This window comes from Triturus cristatus, chromosome 3_1 (assembly GCF_964204655.1).
Source record: "Triturus cristatus chromosome 3_1, aTriCri1.1, whole genome shotgun sequence".
NCBI lineage: Eukaryota > Metazoa > Chordata > Amphibia > Caudata > Salamandridae > Triturus > Triturus cristatus.
Genome location: NC_140583.1, coordinates 465,097,484 through 465,112,222, shown reverse-complemented (window position 1 = coordinate 465,112,222; position 14,739 = coordinate 465,097,484).

The following is a 14,739-nucleotide window of genomic DNA, read 5'->3' as shown; positions in this document are numbered from 1 at the left end:
CTGGAGCGAGGTGTTAATTATTGCAGTCCAGCTAGGAATAATGGACTGGGCAATGGCCGCTAGGCAGTTGGATGGGAGCGGGTCATTGAAATGGTTATTCGGGTTTAGGGACGATAGAATTTTAGAGACAGAGTCTTCGTCATAGAGACTGAAGTCAGTCCAGAGCGCCTGATTTTTAGGTGAAGTCTGTTGGGGCATCGCAGGAGGAGGAGGCAGGTCAGGAAGGGATAGAGGGTATGTGGCGGCACTAAGTTCATTTCCCAAGGCTGTGGCTTTGTCAGCGAAAAAGTGGAAGAATTCCTCAGATGATATTAACGACTTGGGGGTTTCTTTCAAAGTTTTGGCCAGTTTATTGGATTGGTATTTGACCAGATCGAAGAGCCTGCGGGGTCTGTTCTTGACGTTCTCAAGTTCAGATCTGAAAAAAACAGTTTTAGAGTTGAGGATGTTCTTGTTGTAGGCATTTCTGGCCTGACAGAGAAGTTTTAGATGTGCGGCTAAGGGGTGCTGTCTCCCGATTCTTTCGGATTGCCGGAGGCATCTCCTCTCATTGTTGAGGGATCCAGTTAACCAGGGGTTCCTGTCTTTGATTTGGGTTCTTTTTAGCTTTGGTGGGGCTAGGTTATCCATAATGTTCGAAATAGTTGCAGAGTAGTGATTGTTGAGGTCATTCTCCATAGTGATATGCGGTGGGGGAGGTCAGATTTGCAGCGAGCCTTCAGTTTGTTGTGGTCCAGGTTCTTAGTAATTGTTGGTAGATACATTCCTAAAGCTATACAAGTATGTGGAATGCAGTGTCTGGTCATGTAAAGAGGATAATGAACTCCTGTCAGTCTCTCTGCAATACAGTGTACAAGTGGCCAGTGTGCTTATTGTAATCCATGCGGAATGCTGTTTAACGACCGGCTTCTCTATTCAGCCATCTTAAGCACCTGGGCTTGTCGGAGTGTTATCTTAGATTCACCCATGGATGCTGTCTTATGTTGAAGAAGGAGCTTCTCCTGATGTGCTACTAATCCTGGCTTCATGAGTAGCCATGATCAGCCATTCCTGCTTTTCTTCTTCTTGGTTTTAGAGCTGACTATCTCTCCTAACCTAAAGTAATGGAGAAAATCTGGCACAGTTGTGTTGATGAGGTCAAAGTACACGAACACAGGGTTACTGGTTCATATCTCCAATTTTAATGTGCAGTGTAATCCAGCAATCAGTATGCTTTGTGCCACAGCTATAACCTATAATGGAAAGAAAATATAGACCAGCTTTATACTGCACATTGAAAAAATTATTAAACGTTAGTTTATACCACTGCGTCTATGATGGGTCTGTGTCTTTAATTGTTAGCTAGCGGTTGGGTGCTGAAAGACAGATGTGTGAAAGGAATGAAGGTAAATACACAGCTACATTGACCAGTTACTTCAGTCAGGATGAAGCATCAAAGAAAGACCTTCAATGCAATGCAACAGAATGAAGACCCAGAGTCTTATATTATCAGGTAGACCCTGCCGATACACAAGACCTCTGATGGAACCCTCACTGTCATCATACCATGGTGGATGCCTTGACTAACGTTACGGTGGAGTTCAATAGAGGGCAGGGTGCACCAGACTGAAGTTCAAGACCATGGGCCTGATTAAGTTATCGGCGGACAGGTTCCTCCGTGTCACTGGTGACAGATATCCTATCCTCTGAAATATAAATTCCATTATATCCTATGGGATTATATTTTGACTGATGGGATATTGCAATTGTTGTGATGGAGTAACCTGTCCACCAAGATCTAATTCAGGCCCAATGTCTAGTAAATGGTGGACTTTAGGTTTGCCATGAATTTCACTCCATGAAAGTCCAAGATTAGGGGTTGTGAGAACCAAGTATCAGGTCGGAAAACTGGGTACACTGCTAGCTGATTTTACTCTAATAATTTGTTGATAGTCACTAAATTAAGGGTTTCAGTCACAACTCAAATCTCCTTACCATTTTTATTTTCTTATTTTAAAAGTTTTATATAGTGCTATCTAGACCCGAAGGTATCAGAGCGCTTTACATGATTGTGATAGAATACAGTAAATCAGGAACGCAGTAACATATGATGCGAGACTCAAATAGATAATTGGACACATCAAAGAAAAAACAAAGCAAAAACAAAAGAACATTTTGATAGGATCTAATAGACAGCATGAGCAAACTAACAGCCGATTATGACAGAGGGTCTAGTCCTGTACAAGAGATAATTAACCAAATTCAGTAATATAAGAGCTAAATTATTTGTGAGGAGAAGGAATTTCAGGTCTCTTTTGAAGCAAGGGAAGGAGAGGTTGCATCGAAGATCGATAGGTAGAGAGTTCCACATGCTCGGAGCATTTCCAGAAAAAGAGCAAGACTTGGTTGATTTTTTTTTAGATTGGGAGGTAGCAGCAAAAGAGCTTTGGAGCTTCCCAAAGATCTAGTAATCCCTGCTTTCTTAAGCTTGTTTTCTAAGTAATTAGGTGAATGAGAGCGAAGGAATTTGTGGATGATACATGCAGTCTTGTAGGTGCATCTTCCTTCAATGGGCAGGAGTGATGTGTTCAAACCAGTTACATTCTCAAATGAGCCGGGTGCCATGTTTAGAACTGATCTAAGGGGCGTGTGGTGAGTTTTCGGTGTCCCAATTAGAATGGCATTATCATACTCCAGTTTGGAGAGCACCAGAGATTGCACCATAATATTGAAATCATCGGAGGGAATAAATGGTTTAATTTTCTTTAGGTGTTTTAGTGTGTAAAGTACTCTTTTAGCCATAATTTGTTATGTGCTCTTTCATTTTCATGTTGTTTTCCAGGAAGAAGCCAAGGGAGTTTCCAGAGTTGATTAGGATGAGAGAGCTATTTAAAGCCTTCAGATTACTAGGCCATTTGTGAATTGGTAGGTGGTTGCATTTGGAGGAGAATAGAATTATTTCTGTTTTGTTGGTTTAGCTTTAGGTGATTAGAGTAAAACCAAGATTGTAACTTGTTCAGTGTGTTGTTAAGATGTCGACTGCCACTGGGTGATTTCATTTTGTAGTAAAGTTTAGTGTCATCAGCATAAAGGTGATATTTGATCTCTGCCTGCTTCAAGATGACCATAAGGGGTTCCATTAACAGATTGAAACGGGAGGGGTAGAGAATTGAGCCCTGAGGCACTCCAAGAGTGACCCGTGTGGGTGATTTCATTTTGTAGTAAAGTTTAGTGTCATCAGCATAAAGGTGATATTTGATCTCTGCCTGCTTCAAGATGACCGTAAGGGGTTCCATTAACAGATTGAAACGGGAGGGGTAGAGAATTGAGCCCTGAGGCACTCCAAGAGTGACCCGTGGGGGATTTGATAGACATGATTTGAATTTGATTTGTTGCTAACAGTGTTGAGGATAAGATGTGAACCATTATAGGACAGTACCATTGATACCCAAGCAAAACTTCAGTGATTCAAGTAGGGCTGGGTGATTAACTGTATTGAAAGCCGCTGATAGGTCAAGTAGGATAAGTAGGCAAGCGTCTCCCTCGTCTAAGGATCTGTGGATGTCATCAGATATATTGAGCATGGCAGTTTCAGTACTACAGCCTTTCCTTAACATGGATTGGAAGAGGTCAAGGAGGGTGAATTTTCGTATATGATGATTAAGTTGTTGTAAGACACATTTTTCCAACGTTATGGCTAGGAACGGGAGGTTGGAGATAGGTCTGAAGTTGTTGAGCTCATTAGGATCAGCCCTGGGATTTTTGGGAATGGGTGTGATTTGTCCCAGTTGGGGTGATCTCAGTATACAGCCCGTGTTGAGAGATGTGTTGGTGATAGGAGTCCAGAGTGCGGCAATTATATGGTTGAGAGTTTTTTCCATCGTGGATGGGAGGAGATCCTTAGTGTGGGCCAATTGCTTTAAATTTGTGATTATATTGAAGACTTACATTTCAGTCAAGGGTTTGAAGTCAGACCAGTTGGTGTTGTTTTTCAGTGTGGAGTGACTAAGGTAGCTGTTAGTTCCATTAGGGGTCATTTAGTCAATAATGGTATCTGGAGGTGGAGCTGCCATGGAGAAAGGTGGGTTGGTAAGGGTGGAGAGAAGAGTAGAGATTTGTAAGAAGGATTGCTCAATTTTGGCGACTGTGTCAAAGAAAAAGCTAGCAATTTCTTCACATCATTCATTTGTGGCAATTATATTGAGAGGGGGTGAAGACGTGGTGTGTCATTTGACAATGTTAAAGAGCTCCCTGGGTCTATTCATTGCACTGTCCAACTGGTTGCAGAAGAAGGAGGCTTTTTCTCTAAAGATGTGTTTTTTGTAAGATAGCCTTATGTTTCTAAGTAGCAATAGGTGCTTCGAGGGGTTTTGTCTCCTTGTCCTTTCTGCTTGTCTGAGTTTTCTTCTCTAGCTGTTGAGATCTGAATTGAATCACAATCTTTAATTTAATGATCTCAGTTGTTTTAGTTTAGGTTGTGCCACTTGATTGAGAACATCCAAAATCGAAGTGTTGTTGTGTGTAGTGAGATCTTCAGTGGTGTACGTGAGGGGGAGACGCTATCGTTTTTCAGGAATATTGGATTCAAGTTCGAGAATTGGGACTTGTTTGATATTTATGGTTAACTGCTTAGGTTTCTTAGTAACATCTAGGAGGGTCTGACTGGGGTATTGATATTAAAAAGAATTAGATGGTGGTCTGACCAGTAAATATGTGAGATGAAGCTGAGGGAGATCAGGTAATTTTTAGTGATAATCACATCTGGAGTGGAGCCTGTGATGTGTGTTGGTTCTTTGCAGAGTTGATTTAGGTTGTTAATTTTAAGAAGGTTCATAAGTAGTCAGACTGAGGTGTATTCTGAGTTGTTCCAATGAATGTTGAATTCACCCAGGAACACATCCTTCATGTCAGTTAAGGAGAAGTGACTAATTAGGTCAGATAACTCTTCTGCGAAGCTGGCTCGCGTTGATGTTGTGGAATTTTCATAGGAAGGGAGCCTTTGCTCATAAGTTCCACCCCAAGGTAATTGAACGTTGATTATTCTGTCTCACTTAATGTCGAGAGATGAATTCCTATTTGGTGAATTATGGCTTGACCTCCACCGGATCTTTTAGGCCTGTCTTGTCTAATGATGCTGTACCCAGGAGGGGTTAGCAGGTCAAGTATAGGGGAGGCGTGTTCATTTAGCCAGGATTCCATGAGGAAATTGGTATCTATTTCATCCCTGAGAATAGATTCCGCAATATTAGTGGTGTGTTTGTCTGCTGATCTACAGTTGAGGAGCATGCAAGAGAGAGGGCAGTGCTTTTCTCTAGGGGAAGGTAATGTGTGAATGGTGGTGAATTGAGCTGGCCCTGGGCTTCTTGATTGTTATGGGGATTCTATTAGGGCTCACAATTACTGTGATTGTAGAGGGGGGTTTAGGAAACCTAGTCTGGGACTTTATAAGGTCAAATTTGCTGAGAGCAGTGGCTTCGAGATCAGGTAAGATGCAGAGAGCACAATTGGGTCTGTGGCCAGGGGATGAGTTTAGAGGTTGTAGTAGGTGATCCTGTGTGTAGAGGTAACCTATAACTCTTTGGGGTATGATAGCTGGATAGCTTAGCCTGTCTTGAGATGTCAAGTCTTCGGTGTGTTATGTCATTTAACAGGGCGTCAAGTTTCTGTTCCATTCGTGGTAAGATCTGTGTGAATGTGATATTACAGCTTCCCACAATGCAAGAGGGAAGATGCGAGTTAATTCCTAGGTAGAGTGGAGCATAGCTTGCCTTGATATGGTAGATCTCCTTATCATTGGGACTAGGCTTGTGGACAGTCCGAGTGGATTGAATAGGGTCAGCAATGTTAGGGAGGGGTGCGTCAGTTGAGGGTTCTAGTGAAGCTGGTCTAGCAAAGGGGCCCGAGAAACTAGGCTTGCGGTGATCAACATTGCGATTAGGTACCAAGAGACTGCTTGGTTGGGTGGGCACAGGTGAAGTCCCACCGGTGATCGTTTGTGTGCTGTGTGTGCTGGAGGGGGGTAAGGTTGCTAGTCAGGTCAGAGGGTGACTCCCAGCAGGATGGTGAATTTGAGGGGGAAAAAATGAGTCGGTACTGGGGTGAGTGTCAGGGGATAAAGGCATTTAGGACAGATCATCCTGAAATGTGAGAGGTTTGAAAAATGATAGAAAGTGTTGATCGAATAAGGAGAGGTGAGGTAAGAATTTTTCCTGTCTTGAAAATGGATATATCAATTTCACCTATAAAAGTTGAAGAGCGGGAAATTGTCAGTTTTGTTCCATATGGTATCTTGGTAGTCTTGGTCACTTGTAGGAGGAGAAGGAGGATGTTTTTCCATTTTGAGCAGCGTTTGGAATAGAAGATAACATTTATTTTCTTCATGCCTTGTTCAAATTATGGTAGGAATAAGCAATTAGAGCTTCCGGGTGCTGTTTCAGTAGTTTGTGTTTCAGATTCTTATTTGTATTCTTGGAGACATTAATAAGATAATCGATAGTCCATGAGTTAGGGCCATATTTGACTTGTGCTGTGTTGAGAGGTTTGTGGGAGGAATATTTTAGGTGACATGTTTGTGGCTGGTTAACAGTTGATGGTGCAACGTACTAGAGTGCATCAAAGGACCCAGTGTGGTGAAGGAGTGATGAAGAGTGGAGAGCAATCTGAAATTGTATGATTAGGTCGTCGAAGACGGCTGCACAGGATGTTTGAAAGAGAGGAGATAAAACTAGTAAGCAAGGCGGTCAGTTTGAGGCGTACGTACGTTTTTTAAGAAAGTCACCAACTGTGAGAAGAGTAGGCAAGTAATAGGCCCTTAGTCAAAAACAGGGATAATTAACCAGTAGGGGTGGTGCACAGCAATAATTCATTGAGGATTCAAAAGCTAGGAAGCTCAGCTAAGAACAAATAATCCATCCATCCCATCAAAAGGAATATTGAGCAAAGACTGTATGGTTCCGTAGAAAGGAGAAAGTAAAATGATGTAGTATCGTCATAACAACCAGAAACAAATCAGACAGTGTAGCTCCATGCTTATGTAAAAAAAGACAGCATACTAGGTAACATCAGTTCTTATTGTGGCCACAAGGTGGAGCTCCTGGCGCAGACATGAGTCAGAGTCACCTGACTAGGGTATAGGAGACAACAAGATGAGTAGAGGCAGAGAGTACAGGAAGATGGCTGCCTTGAGGGTGTGGTCTGCACAAAATGGAGGAGCAGGCTGAACAAGAACATGAGTGCACAGAAGATTAACATCCAGCATGGACGGAGAGAGGTAGGGGGGCTCACCTTGGGCTAGGTAGTACCAGGAAGGCCTCACCTTGGGCTAGGTATTTCCAGGAAGGCCCTCATGCCTCCTCCATAACTGTGAATAAAACAAGAAAGTATTAGGTTTGATGGCAACTTATATATCGACAACCTTTGACAATATTGACAGTTTACCTGTTCAGAAACTTCCTTCGAGTTCCAAATATTTTTTTAAATCATGATGGAAGGGACATATGCAGTATCAGAATATCAGTGACTGTGAGGAAATAAGATGTATTGTGTGGTGAGATTGCGTGTCCTCAACGTGTAGTACACTACCAACCCCTTTATGACCACTCAGGTTTGTTAGACCTTAGCTCATCCCTGGGTAGCTGCGGCTCTGAGCTGTCAGGTGTACAAAAAGTGTAAAGCATTTAAAGCAGGTACATATTAGAAGAGGAAAGAAACTTTACACAAATAAATGCACAATTTCTTCTTAAAAATAGAATATATTTTTATGAATTTATGAACAACAAAATGGAAAAGATCACCAGAGGGTTCTACAAGAGATGGAGTTTACAAGAAACGACAAATCAAGACTTTTCATTTAATCTTGAACAAGCATCGACAAATTGAAAACAATTTACACTTTGGAACTTTTTCAAGAAAAACTTTGTTTGAGTGGAATGCAGTTACTTAGAGTTACTCTTGAAGACCAACTCCAGAATGGAGCCAATCGAGGGAATCAGCAAGGCAAGCAGACTTCAGTCTTTAATGTCAGTGACTCCTTGCCATGTACTTCTATGTAGTGGTCCTATTGCAAGGGGTGCAGAATGCAGAATATCCTCAAGGATGCTGATGATGCTGTACAGTCGACGGGGGTCTTCCTGGTCTCATCCTAGAAAGGTGATTCTGGCCACAGGGGTCAACACCCCACAAAGTTTCCTCTGGGTCAGCAAAAGTCCAGTCGCCACTGGGCCTCCAGTTAGCCTGGCTTCTTTTGGCAATACCTCTTCTTCTGGGTGACTAAGCTACACTAGGATGACTTTTTCGCACCTTTCATACACTGGTGGAGCTTTTGATCATCGATTCCCAATCTCTTGGGCTGCACAGCAGCGATGGGGGGTGATCTAGCGATCAATAGATTTTTTCAGATTTTGTGGCCCTGTGCTGTGCACTGGAAATCAGCCAACTGACTCTTTGAGTCTTTCCTTCCAGTTAGGCTTGGGAGACTACATCTTCATGAGCAGGACACTACAGACACAGTCCATTTCTACACTAGCACAAAGAGCAGCAGGTGCAGTCTTGTCACATGGCCCATGGGGACATTGTTGTCTTCTCGAAGTTAGCATGAGCTCGCTGCAGACAGTACGTGGCTCTGCGCATGTTACTACATGGCTTTATTTTTTTTTAAACTTTGTTCATACTTTTTGCATGAGAACCGACCACTGTGTTCTCTCTCTGTCAGTTCCTGGGATTTAGTCTGAACATTGTGAGCAAGGTAGATAAACAATGCCTCATGCTATTTTGTTCTGGGCCAGCCCTAACATCTAGATAAAACATACCAATGCACCTGATATTTGGAAATCGTACTTTGGTTTTATTGGAATACATGCATAGTGGCAGACACGTCATACAGTTTCTGTCTTGTGCACTTTAGGCACCTCTGGCAGGAGATGCTGCTCCAGCACCAGGCCAGGCCAGGCCAGGCCAGTGGACTTGCGATTAGTCTTGTCATGATTAATTTTGTGATGAGTAAAGGTCCTCAAAATTGTGAGGACTTACCGTTTTGCACAGAAAATTGAAAAGCTTGAGGCTGTTTTTCCACGTAAATCTTCTGTAGAGAAACATAGGTACCTTACAATGAGTTTGCTGAGTGGTCTGATTCCTTCTTTAGTGAACTGCACCACCTGGGAAATGGTGTTTGCTTCAGTGTACACACTGTGCTTTGGCACCCCCTCCATGAGTGTTCTGAAGAAGGTGTAGGATGAACACGGCTGGTTCAGCCCTGGATTTAGGGATGAAATTAGTGGGCACATTCCCTATTGTCTCTGATATGATTCTGGTCAACATTAAAGGAGAAGCAGTATGCTGAAAGGTGCGCAAGTGAATCGGGAGCAACAGTTATCGATTATTGTGGAATTGTATACATCATTGGGTCGCAATAGCTTGGGAATTCAACCACATACACTGGCTCAGAGTAAACCCCCTCCTGAGAAGGAGGGTCGTCCGGTCTTTCCTAAAAAGGCTTAGAGTAAAAATGTGCGGCAGCAACAACAGAAGCCTGGTTCTCATGCTGGTTCTGCTCCACCTGATGCTTCTGAACCTAAATATGATTTACATGATCACTCTAAAATTTAGACACCCGAGAGGTTTCAGGTTCCTTATCCTCGACAGGAATCGTTGGATCAAAAATTCGGTGGAAGCGGGTGACAGGATCGAAGACAAGGTGATTCTTCACAGACAAGATGTGACCCGCAGCGCCAGTTTGACGTGAAAATCAAACAGGAGGAACCACCTTAATATCGAGCACCATTTCAGAAGAAAAAAGTTGCCACTTTGACTGCAGAAACTATATGCGTGATTGCCTATTGGAATGTACTGATAGCCCAGGTGTGTTGGCGGCATGCACTGTGAGGAAATAAATCTGCATCTTATGCATGTGGACCGCATGATCTCACTCTTTGCTAACTTAGGTTACAAATTCAATTTTTCTAAGTCGATATAGGTTTTTTGGCTGTCTTTTCCTTGGCTATGAACTTAATAATGAAGGTAGGGAGTTGGCCCCTCACTTTCTGGAGAAATGTGCTCAACCTCCATCTACCCTTAATTCCTGATTATGCCCAGCATATCAAACTGCTTTACGCATTTATATAACCCTCTTTTTTAGCTTCCAGTTAGCTTCCAGAACATACTGCAGTACTTAGGTTTTTGAGGTCAGATTTGCTTGAAACCCAGTTCTTGTTAACAAGGGATAATATCACAAATTTGGTCATACGGATTGTACCAGGGGTGTTTGGTTTCACTTATGTGACTTTCAATGAGGGGGCACAGCCCCATTGCTTATAGATCTCATTTGTATACTTCAGCTGAATTACGTTTTTATTCTACATAACAATTTTTTGACGGCTGTATAGATGGCGATTATTAAGGAATACTCTCTTGCTCAGGGAAAACGCATTCTCATGGTTTCGCCAGGGCCTGCTTTAGAAGCAGTCACGAAGGCGAGCATTCCAAATTCCAAGGCTTTAGTTCCCTGTTGGAAACAACGGGCTGGTTCATTGATGTTGGCTGATATCAATTTTATCTTTGATCTTTCTTTGCAAACGCAGGAGTTTTTACGATAAGAACATGTTCCTCCTCCTCCATTTTCATTGCTTCCCCTTGATCAGTACAAATGCATCATTTATACCAATGGTTCTGCACAGCCTGCCATTGGTTCTAAGCATGATTTTTCTGCAGCCTGCGATAATTTGTCCGACACAATAGTTGATAGTGATTTTAAATCTTCCTTGGTGCACACACAATCTATTGGGGATTGTACGGCACAATTACGTGCTCTGGAATTTGCAGATTCTGAAGTCCCTACACTTGTAGTGTGCAAATTCCTTCTACTGTGTACAATCCTTCAATGACAAGGTGTTCTTTTGGTCACAAAATGATTTTTGGGATTCTAAAGGTAGTGCAATCAAGCATAAAACGCTTTGAATCTGAGAGGCCACTCTTTAGGAACGTTTGTCGCTCACACATGTTATTCATACATTAGGACATCAGCGTGCAGGAACACACGCTGTTGGTAATTCATTGGCTGATGAGGCAGCCAAATATGCAGTAGACACTTGCTCAGTAGCAGCAGTTATTAGGTCTAACACTAAAATTGCTGATGACATTCTGGCGGCTATTACTACGACAAAAGGGGGAATCGCAGTTTTTCCAATGGTTTCCCTTCTTGTTAAACATATCATTTGATGTCCGATCGAATTCCATTTGCAACCAAACTGTCCGTTGGGGATCGGCTGATTCCCAACGACTGTCTTTTATTGTTGCTGCACATGAAGGCATGGCTTCTGCTCATGCCGGCGTTACAGCGACAATTTCACTTTTACAGCAACGTTTTTGGTGGCGTGGCTTATACCAGCAAACGCGGAAATATTTTCTTTCTTGTGAAATTTGTCAACAAATTAAACGTTCTACAGTTTCATGTCCACTTCATACTCAACTTTACTTTTCAAATCAGACTTTTGGTTGTATTTATCTTGATCACTGTGGTCCTTTAACTTCTACCAATGCTTTTAAACATATCCTAGCTGCAGTGGATTCTTGCACTAGATTCCTTTGGCTTTGGCCGCAACGCAGTGCTCACGCTCGAACTGTTATAAAAGATTTGCGTGCCTTTGTGGGGACATTGGCCTGTGGCACCTTCCATTCAGACCAAGGCTTGGCTTTTGCCTCAAAGGCTGATGCGATGACGTTTCTGGGGTTTATGTTCAATTCTCGTCTCCATATCGTCCTGAGGGTAATTCGGATGAACTATGGAATTATTTGGAAAACTATACCTATATGTTACCAAACAAACATTATCACTTTTTAAATATAATAAGTTAACCCAATGTTATCCTAAGGGAGAAGTAGACCTCACAGTGGTAAAAAATGTCCACTGTTTTAAATACACTGCACCCTGTCCTATGGGTTGGTAAGGGTCTACCTTAGGGGTGAGTTAACTGTATTAAAAATGAAGTTTTAGACTCGACAAAAGGTTAATTGTGCCAAGTCAAATTGACTGTTTAAAATTGCCCACAGGCTGCAACAACAAGCGTGAAATATGATTTACAGGTAGGCTTTCCTGTTTTCAGTTTCTATTTTTGGTAAATTCTGGTGGTGTTTTTTCAGTGTTTTCAAGTGATTTTAATAGCTTAAAAAAACAGTGGTTATCAGTGGTTACACATTTGCGCGCCATTAAAAACAACAGAAATAGTGTTTTTTCAGTGTTTATGGAACTTTTTGCTTTTATAATTGTTTGCTTTCTGCACGGATAGTGCTTGGTATTTAGACAGTGTACGTACAGTATATATGAGGTCCAAATACATTAATACAAATCAAACTTTTTGTAGTACACCTTACAATACTTCTTCAGTGAGTCTTTGGTCATGCACGCTCGCTCTTTCCTTCCCATGTAACTTTTATCTGTGAAAAAGCCCTCTCAACATTGGCACTTGAGACATGCAATGCCAAAATAGCCAGTGCACAATTTGCTAACTCCCGCCTCTGACATAGCTTTCCATGCCAATACTGGTGCACCTGAAGATTGTGATTCTCTGTGACAGGTTCTGCAACATATACGTTGAAATGGGCATATATGCCCTCAGTTATTGAAGCGGTCAAAAATGGAGCAGTACTTTTAAAATTCCGGAGAAAATTTCCCTTTACGGAAGGGATCTATAACTTGTGCAGAGTACTACAGTGAGGCTTCATTGACTTCAAATGCCATGGTTGGTGAAGGGCTATTTCTCATATATTGTGGAATAAAAGTTCCTGAATTGCTCCTCAACATTTCTTTGCTTACCAAGTGACAAGCACTCTAACATGGAACATGTTGCAGTGCCAAAGTCACTAAAAGTGTCTCCCAGCCTACTCTCAAGGAGATGTTTCACATCTACACCAAAGAACACTTGGTAGGCAAGGGTGTTTTCAGATTCTAGTTTTTAAATATTTCCACTACAACAGTCATGCTTTCCTGTATAAATCTAAGAATGCAGTAGAGTGTGCATTTTTTCGAATCACTAGCAATATGTGAACAAAGATCCTCACATTTCTTGCCTTTGGCATCAACACTCAGCAAACGTTCTGTAAAAGGTTGCCACATGGATAATATAGCATACATGGCCTCTAGGAGTGAGAATCACTAGCTAAGTGACACAGTTGGGATGAATCTTTCTTTGATGCCACACAAAGCACAAAATGAGAAACATTTGCGTTTTAGTTTCTGCGCATAATAACACAGTGCACCAGGATGGACTAAAAAGTCAACAGCATTCTTCATTAACTCTGAAGATCGTAAAGATACTTTCAGCATACCATTTAACAAGTGGCAAGGATCTCTTACAGAGAAGCACTTCAGCTCAGGTATCGATTTTGACAAGTCAACACAACTTTTTCATATGTGTAGCTGAATCACTGCAAATAGAAACAAGATCACTCCAATCTATGTTGAACTTGGTAAGAACTTTTTGCAGCAGCATTCCAAGTGACACTGCGTTCCATGTTTCCCAAAAGTCTGGTGTCATGTCATGCCAGTATCACAGATGCTTTGTGACTGCACTCTTTTCACATGTACCTGTCACTATACCTTGCATTGAATGTTTAAAGCCTGAGATGTTTGGCAATTCACCTACTATCAAAACTGACTCACTAGAAAAAGGGGGCTGCTGTATCAAGGGTTATTACCCATTATCTGTGGGTAAATGTGATGGTATGTATTAGGAAAGATTCTTATGAAACCTACATTTTTCCTATCAGTGAAAGACTCAAATGTAGCCCAAAAAAATCAAATATGATTTTGATATTTCCTGATTCTCTACAGTTTACAAAATAAATTAAAAAAACACCTAAAACATGCTTATAACCCCTGCATCTTTAGACCAAACACCACAAAACTGAAAAAGGAAGAAGAAACAATATTTTAGTGACATCCCTTAACAAAACTCAAGCAGAAAAATGTTAGCCCCGTCTTTCTTACAGCTACCTTATATAACAAAGTTACATTGTATTGGCCCCTTCAATAATAAATAAAAATCACTTGTTCACTCTCCTTTTCCTTACCTTTGAATTGCATTTACTTTGTGGTTGTGTATGGGTTTTTCAGTGTTTATAAGTGAACACTGGTGAGGGCTATTTCCCTTCTGGGGGGGATATCAGTTATTATAGGTTTAAACCTAAAACTGTACAGCCTATTTACAGTGCTGCTTAGGTGGGTGGTACAAAAAGTGCTGCAGGCCAACTAGTAAAAGACACACAATTGATGGACAGGAATGCAGAACAAATCAAAACATTCACCCCCAGTCAAGAGATCTGGGTTAAATCCATCATTCTTTTGCTCACCGTGCCACCCCAGTTTAGACCTGGCCATATGCAAATTAGTCTTGACCCTGTGCCTCATGGGAACAATCCAGCTCGAACTGCCAAGCCAGGTCCTCCCTGGACCAGAAACAAGCATCATAGGACCGGTTTCGGGGTTTCACCACTCTTCTTAATTTTATGTACAATGTATGTTTTTAATAAAAAGCGATGAATAATGTTTTTAATAACTTGTGCTAAAATATTTTGATGAAATACTATGCTGATTAATAAAATAGATAAATAGAACATTCCTTTTGAACTTGTTTTGTCTTTAAATATGGGGCATTGTGTACAAATCAAAATGTAAATTTGGTAACTTGGTAAGATTAGACCTTGTAAAAGCTTGTTCTTAAAGGTTCCAGGGTGATCCAGATAGAACTGGACTGATATTTAGGGTCAAAG